Source organism: Thalassophryne amazonica, chromosome 8 (assembly GCF_902500255.1).
Source record: "Thalassophryne amazonica chromosome 8, fThaAma1.1, whole genome shotgun sequence".
Classification (NCBI taxonomy): domain Eukaryota; kingdom Metazoa; phylum Chordata; class Actinopteri; order Batrachoidiformes; family Batrachoididae; genus Thalassophryne; species Thalassophryne amazonica.
The window spans coordinates 47,718,304-47,731,712 of record NC_047110.1 but is presented as its reverse complement, the minus strand read 5'-3'; the positions used below and the strand labels follow the sequence as shown (position 1 = coordinate 47,731,712).

General features: G+C 41.8%; 1 long non-coding RNA gene across 1 annotated transcript; it reads right to left on the bottom strand.

The window, feature by feature from the left end:
• Positions 1-5,589: 5,589 nt before the first annotated feature.
• On the bottom strand, positions 5,590-6,079 carry LOC117515533. Its single transcript, XR_004562182.1, has 2 exons — positions 5,936-6,079; positions 5,590-5,771 (listed from the first exon to the last, which is right to left on the bottom strand). It is a non-coding gene; the product is annotated as an uncharacterized LOC117515533 (long non-coding RNA).
• Between the last annotated feature and the right edge of the window lie 7,330 nt (positions 6,080-13,409).

Here is a 13,409-nt window from a genome sequence, read left to right as displayed (position 1 = left end):
CCGACAACCCCCCCCCCCACCCCCCACAGGGTTGCAGGGAGCCGCCCCAAACCCGAGGGAAGCACACAGGGTGCTGGCATGGGCCCACCAATCGGGGGAGCCCCAGAACCACGCCACTCGGGCCACAGCCCCCGAGGGCAGGAGCGAGCAGCAGCAAAGACGGGGAGCAAAGGAGCCACAGCAACTGAATCCAAAGCACAAGATAGGGACCACCAAGCCACACGAGGGCGGGGCCCAGCCACCAGACAAGAGGCGAGGCCCGACCCCAGGGCCAGAAAGAGCACAAGACCCCCTGACAGCCAGGCCCCCCAGCACAGCCAGCAGTGTTCCCCAAGCTCCCCCACCCCAGATCCCACCCCAGCCACCAAAGCCCATGACCAGGAGACCACCCGAGCGAGACACATCCCGCGGAGACCACGACCCCCCCATCCCCCCAGCAGCCGCCCGCCCCCCAGTGCCAACACCCGCGCCCCACTGCCACCACCCACACCCACAACAGGCCACGGGACCCTGGTTCCCACAGGCCCAGGGCAGGGCCAGGGGACCACGGCAGAACTGGCGAGGCAGACCCACTATCCCAGAGCCCCAGACGAGCACAGCCATGCGGGGCCAACCCCACGTGCCACACTCACCCTACCTACCAACTCCCCACCATAGTTGTTACAGTTAATCTCCCTTGCTGTGTACGACCCCCTAAGTGTGCAAAGATAAAGTGTTGCATTAAAAGCAGGGCAAGAGACGGCAGGTGGCAGACTGCCGTGGGTGGCCACGGCACACCGCTGTGCCACAACCAGCCCTGCAAACCCACCACCGCTGAGTGACCCCAACACTAAATTGGTGAAGGTGTTTATTAAACGTGTAGAAGGAAGGTGTGTGCAATAAGGGGTGGCGGATGGAGATCGCAGTGGAAGGCTGCAGCGCACAGCTGCGCCACAGACTGCCCTGCAAACCCATCCCCTACACCCTACCGCAAATCATGTGAACCCTACAATGTGCTCTTTACAACCCAATATGATGTGTGTGCAGGTGCTAACCTGGTGAAGTGCATTAAAAGGGTGTGATAAGTGAGGCCCAACCCCAAGCAGCAGGCGTAGGGAGAGGCACAGCAAGGGAAGGAGGCCACCCACACCGGCCCCACCGGGCCCCCAGCCCAACCCCAGATCCGGTGGAGGTGCCAGGGAAACCACGGGACGGGGGGAGGCGGGCAGTCCCGGAGGAGCACTAGAGGCCAGGGAGGAGCAAGCCAACAGGGGGAGACAGGGGGCCATGGAGCCGCAGATGGACGGGCCACCGCCCGGAGGTCCCTGAACCAGGGAAGGTGCAGGATGAGACCCCGGAGTGGCAGGGGCAGCCAAGGAGCAGAGGGGAGACAGGCGGGCCCCACAAACCCGGAGGGAGAGGCCGGAGCACGGAGGACACGCACACCCGAGCCCCGGGGAGAGGCACCACCCCCCGCACAGGCACCGGATCCCAACCCACCAACGGTAGAGTAGACAGACCCAACTGAAAAGGAATGATGGCCGCCAAACTCTCTCCCCCCTGCCACCGCCACTCCCACCGACAAGTATAATCTATCAGAAAGTAAGAATTTTTTTTCTGTTTTATTGCAGTATTGTTGACGCCAGACATAATTACACAGTTTGATGTCTCATTGGTTTTTTTTTTTTTCTGAAGTGGTTTCCTGGATATTGGGAAGACAAGAGGAAATGCATGTATCTTCATCATAAACTGGTGCATATGAAAGAGAGGACTGCAGTCTATGATCAAGCACAGGAATGACTGGACTGGAGTGAAAGACTGCACAGCAGGGCCGGGAATATTTATTTATTTGTTTATTTATTTTGACACAAGTTTATCAGAACAGAATATTTATTTTGTGGATTTTTAATGTATAAAAGCTAATTATTGGTGTCCCATTTATTAAAGATTATATTTATACATAATGTGTGGCATTAAATGGAATTGCAGCCAAAATATGAAACTCAAACATGCTAATTAGCATTATAGATGTGCTAAATTTAAGATTTCTGAAAATAATTGGGTTTATTTTCCGAGTTGAAACTGAAAGGTCTGGACTACCATATGTACTCTTTTAAAGGCCTCCTCCCTATTAAACACCCCCCTGAACTTGTGCATTCCTTAGAGAACAGAGTAAAATGAAAATTGAATAGTCCGACCTCATTGCAATGTCAAACCATAAGCGATCCATGAAGTTTACAATTTGTGGCGAGTGTCCAGGACTGTCATTGTCCTCCTCTACCAAAGGCACCTTGCTATCCCTCAGTCCTTTTGGGTGCTGAGCAACATGAGTGCATCGTCAGCTTGATATGTCATTCCACAAATGTCAAACACCAGTCATCTGAGGTGCTGAAGTTCTCGTTTCCATGTTGCATATGCAGCCACAGTGCCTCGTATTTCAGACTATTCCCCGTGACGCAGGTGCTTGCCATTCTTTCCGGGAATCATTTTATCAGCTCTTCTTCAATGTCCTGATAATGCACTTTTCTCCCCCCACCAGGCAGCTGTTTTGCTGTTTTGGCCAGGGTTGCAAGTGTATCTTTGTTCCTACACCACTCCCAGATGTGTTTGTTATCGACAAGGAAAATCCGAGCAGCATGGTGCTTCCCGTCTCTTCCGCTTCTTTCATGACCTTTAGCTTGAACGCTGCCGAGTAGCAACGTTTGCGCAGTCATTCTGTGTAATTGTGTAGCAGTTACTGCATGTAGAAAAACATTTGTTTTGAGTCTGCGCTGCTTCTCTTGCACGTTGTACGCATGTCTGTATGTAAAGTAAGGCCGTACTGTGCACAGCATGCACGCAAACACACACACAAACGATAGTCAATACATGCCCCCCTTTTCAAAAATTATAGGCCCCAGGGCATTTAATAGAATACGGTATTTGAATTTGAAATGCACAAAAAATGTTAAATTATAGGAAAGCTACACCTCTGGGGTAAGACTAAGCAACAACACACCACCAGCAAAACTGCCTCTGACCAATATTTTTTATTTATTTTTATTTATTTATTACAATCCCCAATATTGGGGAACATAACATCCATACAAACAAGAGTAAAACATCAATAAAAATGTATCATAAAAACTATAAAACAATTAAAATGATAGAGTAAGTAAGTTGACAAGACTGAACTCAGCAGACCATGGTTTTACAAAATTATCGTGGAACAAAAGGTATCTTAAAGAATCCGTGGTGCCATTACATTGAAATTCAATGGATAATTTCCGAAAATTATAAAAACAATCCAATATAAATTTATCAAGTAGTGTGTTCTTGATGAACTCACTATTTAGAATATAATATGAATGAAATCAAGACTGGATTTGTTGAAATGGATATTTGTTGAACTAGAGCTATGATAAAAGCTGTATGTATTCTTACTTATAACATCAACCACTGTTGTGATTTTTAATGCATTTAACAAATGTGAATGATGGTGCCTTTTACGTAGGCCCATAACATTTTAAATATGTAATGGTTGAGTGTAATTGTAATTTGATTGGTGCTTTGTAGGTCACATGGCATGGATTATTTGTTCTATTTAAAGTGCAAATTTGGTTCAATACGTTTTGTACCATTATGCTACCCTGGGCAGATTTTATTGAATCAATATCAGACCTTCACAATTGGATGCAGACCAAAGCATACAACATTTTCCATAGATATGATTTTCCAGAGGTATGTAAACCTGGGTATTGAAACACAACTGATGCTAACCTATACATGCCTCTTCTGCTAGCACTTATCCTGTTATTTACATGGCTGGTGTATTTGCCCACAGAGTCAAACATGACATCCAGGATCTACATATTAGTGTGGATATGAATTTCACTTGAGTTTAGTTAAAACGTAGGAGAGATTTTTAGTAGGCTTTTTCCTATTATCCAATTGAGCTGTGCACTTTGTAGACAGTCCCTACACTTCTTGTTTCTCAGCCGTTTGCTCGTTCAGATCAGTGTTACTACCTCCCTGAGGTTAGAAACTAGTTTTGTTTGTTTCTCTACATTTCTCATAAGTTTAAACAAACAAAAACATTTTTGCATTGATAGTGTTTGCGATCAAGATTTCCTGCAGTAATTGATCTGTAAACCGAAATCCATAAACCACTTACACTGAAAAAATATACTTATATTATGAATGATATTCACATTTTGTGAGACCTGCGTTCACGTATTGTGAGACCTGCATTCACATTTTGGGAGATATTTTTTTCAGTATTCGCATTTTGCAATTAACGGTTTGTGGAAAAGAGCAATAGCAATTATCTACTACTACTTGGCTTTGACAGCTCATTTATAAGAGACTGCAGGCATGAAACCCTGAAAACTTGCGAAATCAAATATTCCAAATATTCCATGTCTGCTACCTTCAACCTGCGTGGAACTTCATCAACCCAAACTGAATTTCAGACATCTTATATACGACCCCAATTCCAATGAAGGTGGGACGTTGTGTAAAATGTAAATAAAAACAGAATACAATGATTTGCAAATCCTCTTCAACCTATATTCAATTGAATGCACCATAAAGACAAGATATTTAATGTTCAAACTAATAAAATGTATTGTTTTTGTGCAAATATTTGCTTATTTTGAAATGGATGCCTGCAACACGTTTCAAAAAAGCTGGGACAGTGGTATGTTTACCACTGTGTTACATCACCTTTCCTTCTAACAACACTCAATTAGTGTTTGGGAACTGAGGACACTAAATATTGAAGCTTTGTAGGTTTCTATTCTTTCCCATTCTTGCTTGACGCATGACTTCAATTGTTCAACAGACTGGGGTCTCCGTTGTCATATTTTGCATAATGCGCCACACATTTTCAATGGGCGACAGGTCTGGACTGCAGGCAGACCAGTCTAGTACCTGCACTCTTTTACTACGAAGCCAGGCTGTTGTAACACGTGCAGAATGTGGCTTTGCATTGTCTTGCTGAAATAAGCAAGGACGTCCCTGAAAAAGATGTTGCTTGGATGGCAGCATGTGTTGCTCCAAAACTTGGATGTACCTTTCAGCATTGATGGTGCCATCACAGATGTGTAAGTTGCCCGTGCCATGGGCACTAACATACCCCCATACTATCACAGATGCTGGCTTTTGAACTTTCCAATTTTTTTGAAACATGTTGCAGGCATCCATTTCAAAATGAGCAAATATTGCACAAAAACAATAAAGTTTATCAGTTTGAACATTAAATATCTTGTCTTTGTGGTGTATTCAATTGAATATAGGTTGAGGAGGATTTGCAAATCATTGTATTCTGTTTATATTTACATTTTACACAACATCTCAGCTTCACTGGAATTGGGGTTGTGGAAAAGGAGAACAGCAGAGTTAAGACGTTTCTAAAGTTGTTCTCAGTTCTTCTATTATCAGTTACAGTCACCATACATTTGACATTTTCTGGGTAAAAGCAACAGAAAGTAACCAAATTACATAACTTAAATATTATTAATTGACAGGTAATTAGCAGCTTTGTTGGACGTAACTGTGTATCAGTTGTATTTTTATTGTTGTCAGTGGTTGTTTTCCTCTTTCTGAGAAAGACACCAAAGAGTGGACCGCTGATGAAGAGACAAAGGTTTTATTTCATGTTGTCACAGACTTTGACATGATCTCCTTCCTCTCAGACGTTTGCTGTTTGTTGATGATGTTGATGGTCAGAGCGTTGATGAAGATCAGACCTGAGTTGGAATCGGTCTCTGGTCTTTGAGGCTTCATGGTGGTTTCAGCACCACAATGAAGAGCTGCAGAAGAAGAGTGCAGGCAGACACATGAACATGGAGCCACAAACAAACAACCATCAACACTTTGGACTGGAATTGGTTCTAACTGGCCTTGTTGTCTCCATGTGACTGAATGGAACAAACACCATAATTCTAAAGTACAACAACTTATGAATGTGACCTACAGGCAGGCTGTCCGCTGGGAGCTTATTGATCTTCAGCTTCTTTCTGTTCCTCCTCGTGTTCACCTTCTAAGTCCAGTGGCTCATCTTTTTCTCCTTCAACCTTAAGCTGCAAATTTTTGGGACCTGGTGGAGCTTCGTCAACATGTTCCTTGTGTGTCTTCTCCTCTTCTCTTGCTGCTTTTTCATATTCAATGGGGTCTTCAATCAGAAATTTTGCAGGTGAGGGATCATCATCAAGAGCAGCCTCCACTGTAACCAAATCTTCATTGTTCTCCTCCTCATCTTCAGCTTCTTCATGGTGCTCCTCTTCCTCATTTTCTAATGCCAGTGGCTCATCTTCTTCTCCTTCAACTGTAAGCTGTAGATTTTCAGGACTTGGTGGAGCTTCTTCAACATGTTCTTCGTGTGTCTCCTCCTCTTCTTTAACTGGTTCTTCGTATTCAATGGGGTCTTCAATCAGAAATTTTGCAGGTGAGGGATCATCATCAGGAGCAGCCTCCACTGTAACCAAATCTGTGGAAACCACAAAGACATTTATTTATCTTTAATTATAAAATTTTTCACATTTTAATTGTTTACAATTAAGTCCATAAAATTGTAAAATTCTCACATTAACATTCCTCAAAATCCAAGTTGCACCTGTCAAAAAATGCCTCTTGAAGAGGAAAAAAACCCAAACTTTATTTTTGTTTGTTTTTCAGATAGTTTTTTTTTTTTTTTTAATATGTGGAATTCACTTTTCATCACAGTGTTTCCCTGTGCATGAGTTTAACAAGGGTCAAAAACCTTATTATACCTTGTTTTATGATAAGGGTCTTATATAACAGTACCAGTTGGCCAGCGAAAAGACAGACTTCATTAGAGAAATGTTGTCTAAATATAGATCTGCCATTATGTTTATGCAGGAATCCTGGTTCATTGATTCCAGACTTAATGTTCTTAAGAGGTTGAGCCCTGAGTACCTGGCCAATGCTATTGCAGCTACTCGTGTGTGAAATTGTAGTTTGTGGTTTACCTATTCTGTGGCACAAATCTGAAAGTAATGTTTGTAACATTGTTAAAATTTGTGGTACAAGTAGAGCATGTGCACGAGAACTTTCATCGGGTAATCTTGTACGAGTTAACTTGTATTTGCCAGTTGATAATCAGAGCAAAACCAGTGTTAGTCAAGAATTTCTTGATGTATTGGATTGCGTAGAGCTGTTTTTGCATGGATGGTATGGGAAGCACATTATTTTTAATGGTGATGTGAATTCAGATGTATCCAGATATAATGCGCATGATGTGTATTATAATGAGTGGTGTGACCGTGTGACCACATTGATTGTACTCATGCTCATGAATTACCAGGCTGTGAGATAAGCTATACATATAATGACCCTGCTAAAGATTGTTTCACATGTTTAGATCATTTTACTGTCAGTACATCCCTTCATGCATTAGTTGAGGGAGCAAATGTGTGCTGTGAGCCTCTTAATCCATCCTATCACAGTCTCGTAATGATCAGTTTTACAGCTGTGTCAGAGAGAGTAAAACTATCGGATGGTAACAGTAGTTACAACTGGGATGTAGATTGGTATAAGGTAATTAAATAATGATATAACAGCTTACCAGGTATGTCAGGACCAGATAGGATGTGCAAGTATGACGTCATGTACTGTAGTGATGCTAGTTGTGTAAGTGAGGACCATAGAAATAGACTCTTGGTGCCACTATCTCATACTCAGAGTAAAGGATGGTAGACTATGTAGGCCAGGTTGGTCTACTGAGGTCAAACCAGATCGTGATGATTGTATCTTTTGGCATAAGTTATGGTTAGACGCAGGCTCTCCTCGAAATGGGGCACAATAAGACGTTATGAAATTCAACAAGACATTTGTTATCCCCCAAAATGTGAATCAGCTGCAAATCATGAATTGTCCGCAAAGCGTGAATTGCAAAACATGAATACTGAAAAAATATCTCCCAAAGCGTGATCACAGGTCATCAAATTCAACTTGATGCAATATATGTTCGATGGGGGTGCAGTATGATAAGTTATTCTGTCTTTTGATAGATAGATACTTATCTCCAATTATAGTAAGAGCTACGTTTGACTTGTATGTTAGACAAAGTTTGCGCACGTACTGGAGAGGTCATGTATCTGACAACTTTGGCACGATCAGTGGTATTAGGCAAGGTGGGGTTATATCCCCAGTGTTATTTTCAACCTGGTCTCACGGCAAGCCGTGATTCAGCAGCACGAAATATACAATAATCTATTGGTTTGTGATATTGTGACGAAAAGTGCCTCATTTTCATCACGACAGCACAAATTCAGTCAAATTCATTCCGTGATGGCTGCATGAAATTAAAACTGAAGCGTGTGGGGGGGGGGGGGGTATGTTTAGGGTGGGGGGAAAGAGTAAGATTAGGTTATGTTATGGTTAGGGTCGGGGGTAGGAGTAGGGTTAGGAATAGTGAGTTAAAAAAAAAACATCACGAAAATTTGACTCATTTCGTCAGGGGAGCACGAAAAAAAATGTGAGACTGAGCTGTTATTTCGTATATACATAGACGAGTTACTCTCCAGGTTAAAGAATAATGGTGCCGGCTGTTTGGTTGGCTGTCAGTTCTATGAGGCAATTGGGTATGCTGATGACCTCACATTATTAGCACCCACAGTATCAAGTCTAAGAATTATGCTGACTGTTTGTGAAGGTTTCAGTAGAGAATACAATGTAAAGTACAATCCTGTCAAAACTGTCTGTATGCATTTCACTAGAAAGTAACAGGATGTTATTTGATAACGTACAGTTGATGGTAAAAATCTGGTTTGGGTTACGTGTGTTAAACTTGATAGTGATATGTCTGAAAAGACAGAAATTAGAATGAAAAGGAGCAATATTGCGTACAGAGTTAATCATACTATTGCAACATTGAGCAGTTGTCGTCAGGACAAAGTTGTCAACATTTTTAATTCAGAATGTTATCATTTTGATGGTGCTAAAGCATGGAATCTGAGTAATAAGAATATTGTTCAGTTCAAAACATTGTGAAATAGACGTGTTATAAGAATTTTAGATCTTCTATATACGACACATTGTATTTTGTTACCAGGTCTTGTTCACAGACTCAGTGCTCTTGAGAAAATATACTGCAGATTTTTTTAAATGGTCACATTGATGTTAAACTCTAACAATGGCAAGGTGATTGCCATGGCAAATACGGTCTTATAAGACAGAAATAGTATATTAAATTCAAATCTCTCCATTGTAGAAAAATCAGCTGACTGTGATACAGATGATTTACTCAAGTTTCATTGCTCTTATTTGAAAAGGTTTTTGTAACAAGTATGTGCAGTCAACTCCAGTTGTTGACCAGATAGAGGAACTTGTCTCTGTTTTACATGCAAATATCGTTAATAAGGGTTTTGCACCAGATAAACTCACATTTATGTTGTTACAAATATGTGTAAATGAATGGTTTTATTTATTTTTAAACTAGCTGCCTATTTCTTCTCCTTGGTACATGGTTCATGTTTTTAGTTATGTAATATTTGATTTTATTTTGTTATTGTTATGTTTCTCGTTGTAAAGTACACCATGTAAACCTTCATTGCATGTGTGTGAATAAACATATACATATATAAAACTCGGAGTTGCACCTGTGCACACCACAGTGTGTGCTGATACTTAACATAAGGACTTTTAAATGGCAAAGAAACAAGAAAGCTGGATAAATAAATGTGCAAAGGACAATGTATTGGATGTCATTTGAGTCAGACGAGCAGACTGTTGACCCATAGCATTGGAAATATATTAAAACATGATCTTTTTTTTTCATTTTTAAATCAGCTCTTAATTTTTTTGTGTGCATTGTTATTCTGTGATTTTATTCTTGGATTTTCTTTTGTTTTGTGTCTTGATTCCTCAGGAAACACTGCATAAAAATACAGCAATTGAATCAAAGGAAAGAACTGAGAACATATTTGCTGTGAGTTCATCAAATCATACGACACACGTGACATTTTTCACTTTACCTTCTGCTGATGCTGCTTTGGTCACAGCCAGAAAAGCAAAGAACACAAACACAATGTCGAACTTCATTGTCTGAAAAATAATTTATAAAGAAAAAAAATGTAATTAGAAACAGTCTGTGAGCATCTCATCATGAATCTTGCTGAGTCTGTGTTGGTATGAAGATAAAATTTTGCACTCACCTTTAGTTTGCCGTCGACAGACTGATGCCTTCAACTCCAGTCAGAATATTGTGACTCTGAGTCATTCCCTTGAATTATATCCTCTTGATCTCCTGATTAACATATTTGTTCACTGTTTGCACTGAGGTGGCACCACAGTTTGTCCAATGAGAAATTTCCACACCTGTACTGTGCTCCAAGGCGTATGACGCACTGTATGGCCACTAACCTCGCAGAGGGACCGTGTGACTGAAAAGTATCAACATTTAAATGAGTCCTTCCTGCTCCTGTTCTTTCAGTGCTGGGAAATGATGAATGTAGAAAATCTTTGCAGGTAATTCACACAAACCACCAATCCAAACTGTGAATTTTCAGCTGTGTTATGAAAAAAAATCTGTATGAAAGTGTGATTGATTGTCCTTGTTTCCTGAACACGTTGATCTGAGTAAAGTCTGTCAAAAGTGGAAAACAAAACTGGAAATGGATATTATGTGAATTAATGTCAGAAAATGCAACATTTACTGAAAAATGTGAAGTTTGTCATAAAATGTCATGACATAAAATTGACACAGATACTCATAAACATCAAAGCTGAAACAATTAACTGATTAGTTGGAGAAAACAATGTACATTTTTATGGTTCCTGTTGTGTGGGCCGCCAGAAGAGGAGGTACTGCTGGCCCACCACCAGAGGGCGCCCTGCCCGAAGTGCGGGCTTCGGGCATGAGAGGGCGCTGCCACCACGCAGGAGCCACCAGAGTGACAGCTGTCACTCATCACCCTTACCAGCTGTCACTCATCACAATTCATCATCAACCAGCCCATTAATCCAGACAACATCTCCACCTCACTGCTGAGATATCGTCTACCTCTAAGGTAATACCTCAGCCGTGATTGTGCCGTGCGCACATTACTTTTCTATTCTGTGATATTGTTTCAGGAGACTACTCACTGTTGTCGTCTAGCGGAGTACGGAGTGGTGACAAAGTGAAGGGCGTTCACTTGTCACACCGAACTGCAGAGACAACCGGAGTTGAACTGTGTTGGAGGTGGAGGTGTTATTCCCACCTGGAAAGAGAAACTTGCTGACTGTTTACTAGGTGTGTTTTCACACACTCATTACATCTGTTTTTCTGCTTCCTGCCAGCAGTACCAGATCCGGCAGCTGAAGACGGTGGCCACCTGGGGACTCAGGACTTGGCGTCTTCAGTGTGTTTCCAGATCCGGTGGCAGTGGAAATTGTGTGGGGTCCGGCTCTTCTCTGGACAGTGCTCTCCTATCCTCGAGCCTGCCCACACGTCATCTTTGTGTAATTGTCTGTAATCCAAATACTGGTTCTGTCTGTATTCCGTTGTGCACATTTACAACAGTAAATTGTTATTTATTGGCTCATCCATTGTCCGGTTCCTTTGCGCCCCCTGTTGTGGGTCCGTGTCCCTACACTTTCCCAACAGTTCCACCTTCCCCAATTAACTTTTGCAGCAGATAGGTCAAAGGTCAAGGTTGTCAAAGATGTAGCCCAAAAAAACCACACTTTCCCCTGATATCCAAAGCTTGTATCCATCAGCTGGTCAAGACGTACTGGATTAAAGTGTTCACAAGACGCTCTAAATGTGTTTTAAACAAGATATGATATCTTTCTGAACTGATAGTCAGCATCTATAAACCGCTAGTTAACTGGATTGACTCTTTCAGGGCATTCATTCTTTCATTGATGTGAAATTCAGCTGACTTAAAAACGTAAAGTGAATTAGCAGTGGCTACATTTGAGTTTCACCCGTTTTAATGTTTTGCCAAAAACAACAAAAAAATTGTTGGGATTTAGGGCATGCAAATCATTGATTAACAGCAGTCATGACAGATTTGGTGTAGATTTAAAGGTGGACGTCTTTAACCAGTGTAGGAGATTACTATGTAAAGGATGAATAGAAGAGCACCAAGCACTGATCCCTGAGGGATGCCTTGGGACAGTTATTGATGCTGATGAATGTTCTGTTCTCGGCTGCATACAGTCACTGATGCCACGTAATTCATAATGATGACAGTATGTTATCACTTCTTTTTTAATTACTTTGTTTTAAATGTTTGTGTTTAATTGCACATTATAATGTGAAACATTTATTATGTACATGCTTGAAAGTGCTACAGAAATAAAATTATTTAACAATATATCGAATAAGAAATAAAACAAAAGATACAGTAATAAAACAAAACAAAGAAAAAATAGGAGCTTAAACCTGAAACACAAAGAAAAAGTAAGTTCGGGGATTACAGAAAGACTCGACTATAAAAAAGTTTTGTTTTTTTTTTCATGGAATAACTGGATTGTTGTGAAGTCCTGATGGTAAATTTATGTCACCATTCTTTGATCGTCTTGACAGAAAACAACAAAGTTCTCCTCAGTTTGCAGTTCGAGATGCTGGTGTTGCCAACCAAACAGTCCCCCCTAAAAATTGGTCACCCCTGTCTTCACTGTGCATGCGTCATATCTGAGTGTCAGCAGCAATTCACAGATAATTGCCTCGTTTCTGTCATGGGCTGTCCTGGTTCTTGTCTGTCTCTCGCCTGTCTTTTGTCTCTGTTCCTTCAGGTGGCTCATCACACCTGCAGCTCATCTGCGCCTCATCAGTCCTCAGTATTTAAACCTGGTCCTTCATCTCAGTCTTCATCAGAAACTCAATGATTCTCACATGGTAACCTGGCCCCTCTGTGTTTTTCTACTTACAGAGTCTCATGCGTTCCTACACAGTAATCTTGGAGCTCCCACGCTCAGTAATCTGGAGTTGATTTTTTGAAGTTTCTACATCCAGACTGGTTTTTTGCTACAGTTTTACTCCCGTTGTTTATCTCTCAATTAGTCTTTCAGTTGATTGCATTCCATGCTGCCACGCGCTACCTGTGACGATAACCGACAACCTGAACTTGACATTCAGACTGAGCCCACGTGCCTACATGCATATCTGCTTACCTGTACCTTTCGTGCTGCACAGAATCCACTCCACGACAGCTCCACTGCACGACCATCTGGCTCCAGTTCTCTACATCATCAGTTCTGGTTCTGTGTCTCACCTACTTGATCCTGGTTCCTGGTTCAGCTTCCCGAGCTGTGGGTTCTTGCTTCCACCACTTGGCATGTCTCCACGCACCAGTCCTCCAAAGTTCAGTTCAGATTCTCTGCACATTATTTGTGTAAGAAAGCTTGTTCATTTTCCGTGAACCTAATGACGCATGTGCAGTGAAGGCAGGGCGGACTGATTTTTAAGGGGGACCATTCGGTCAGTGACACCGGTCCAG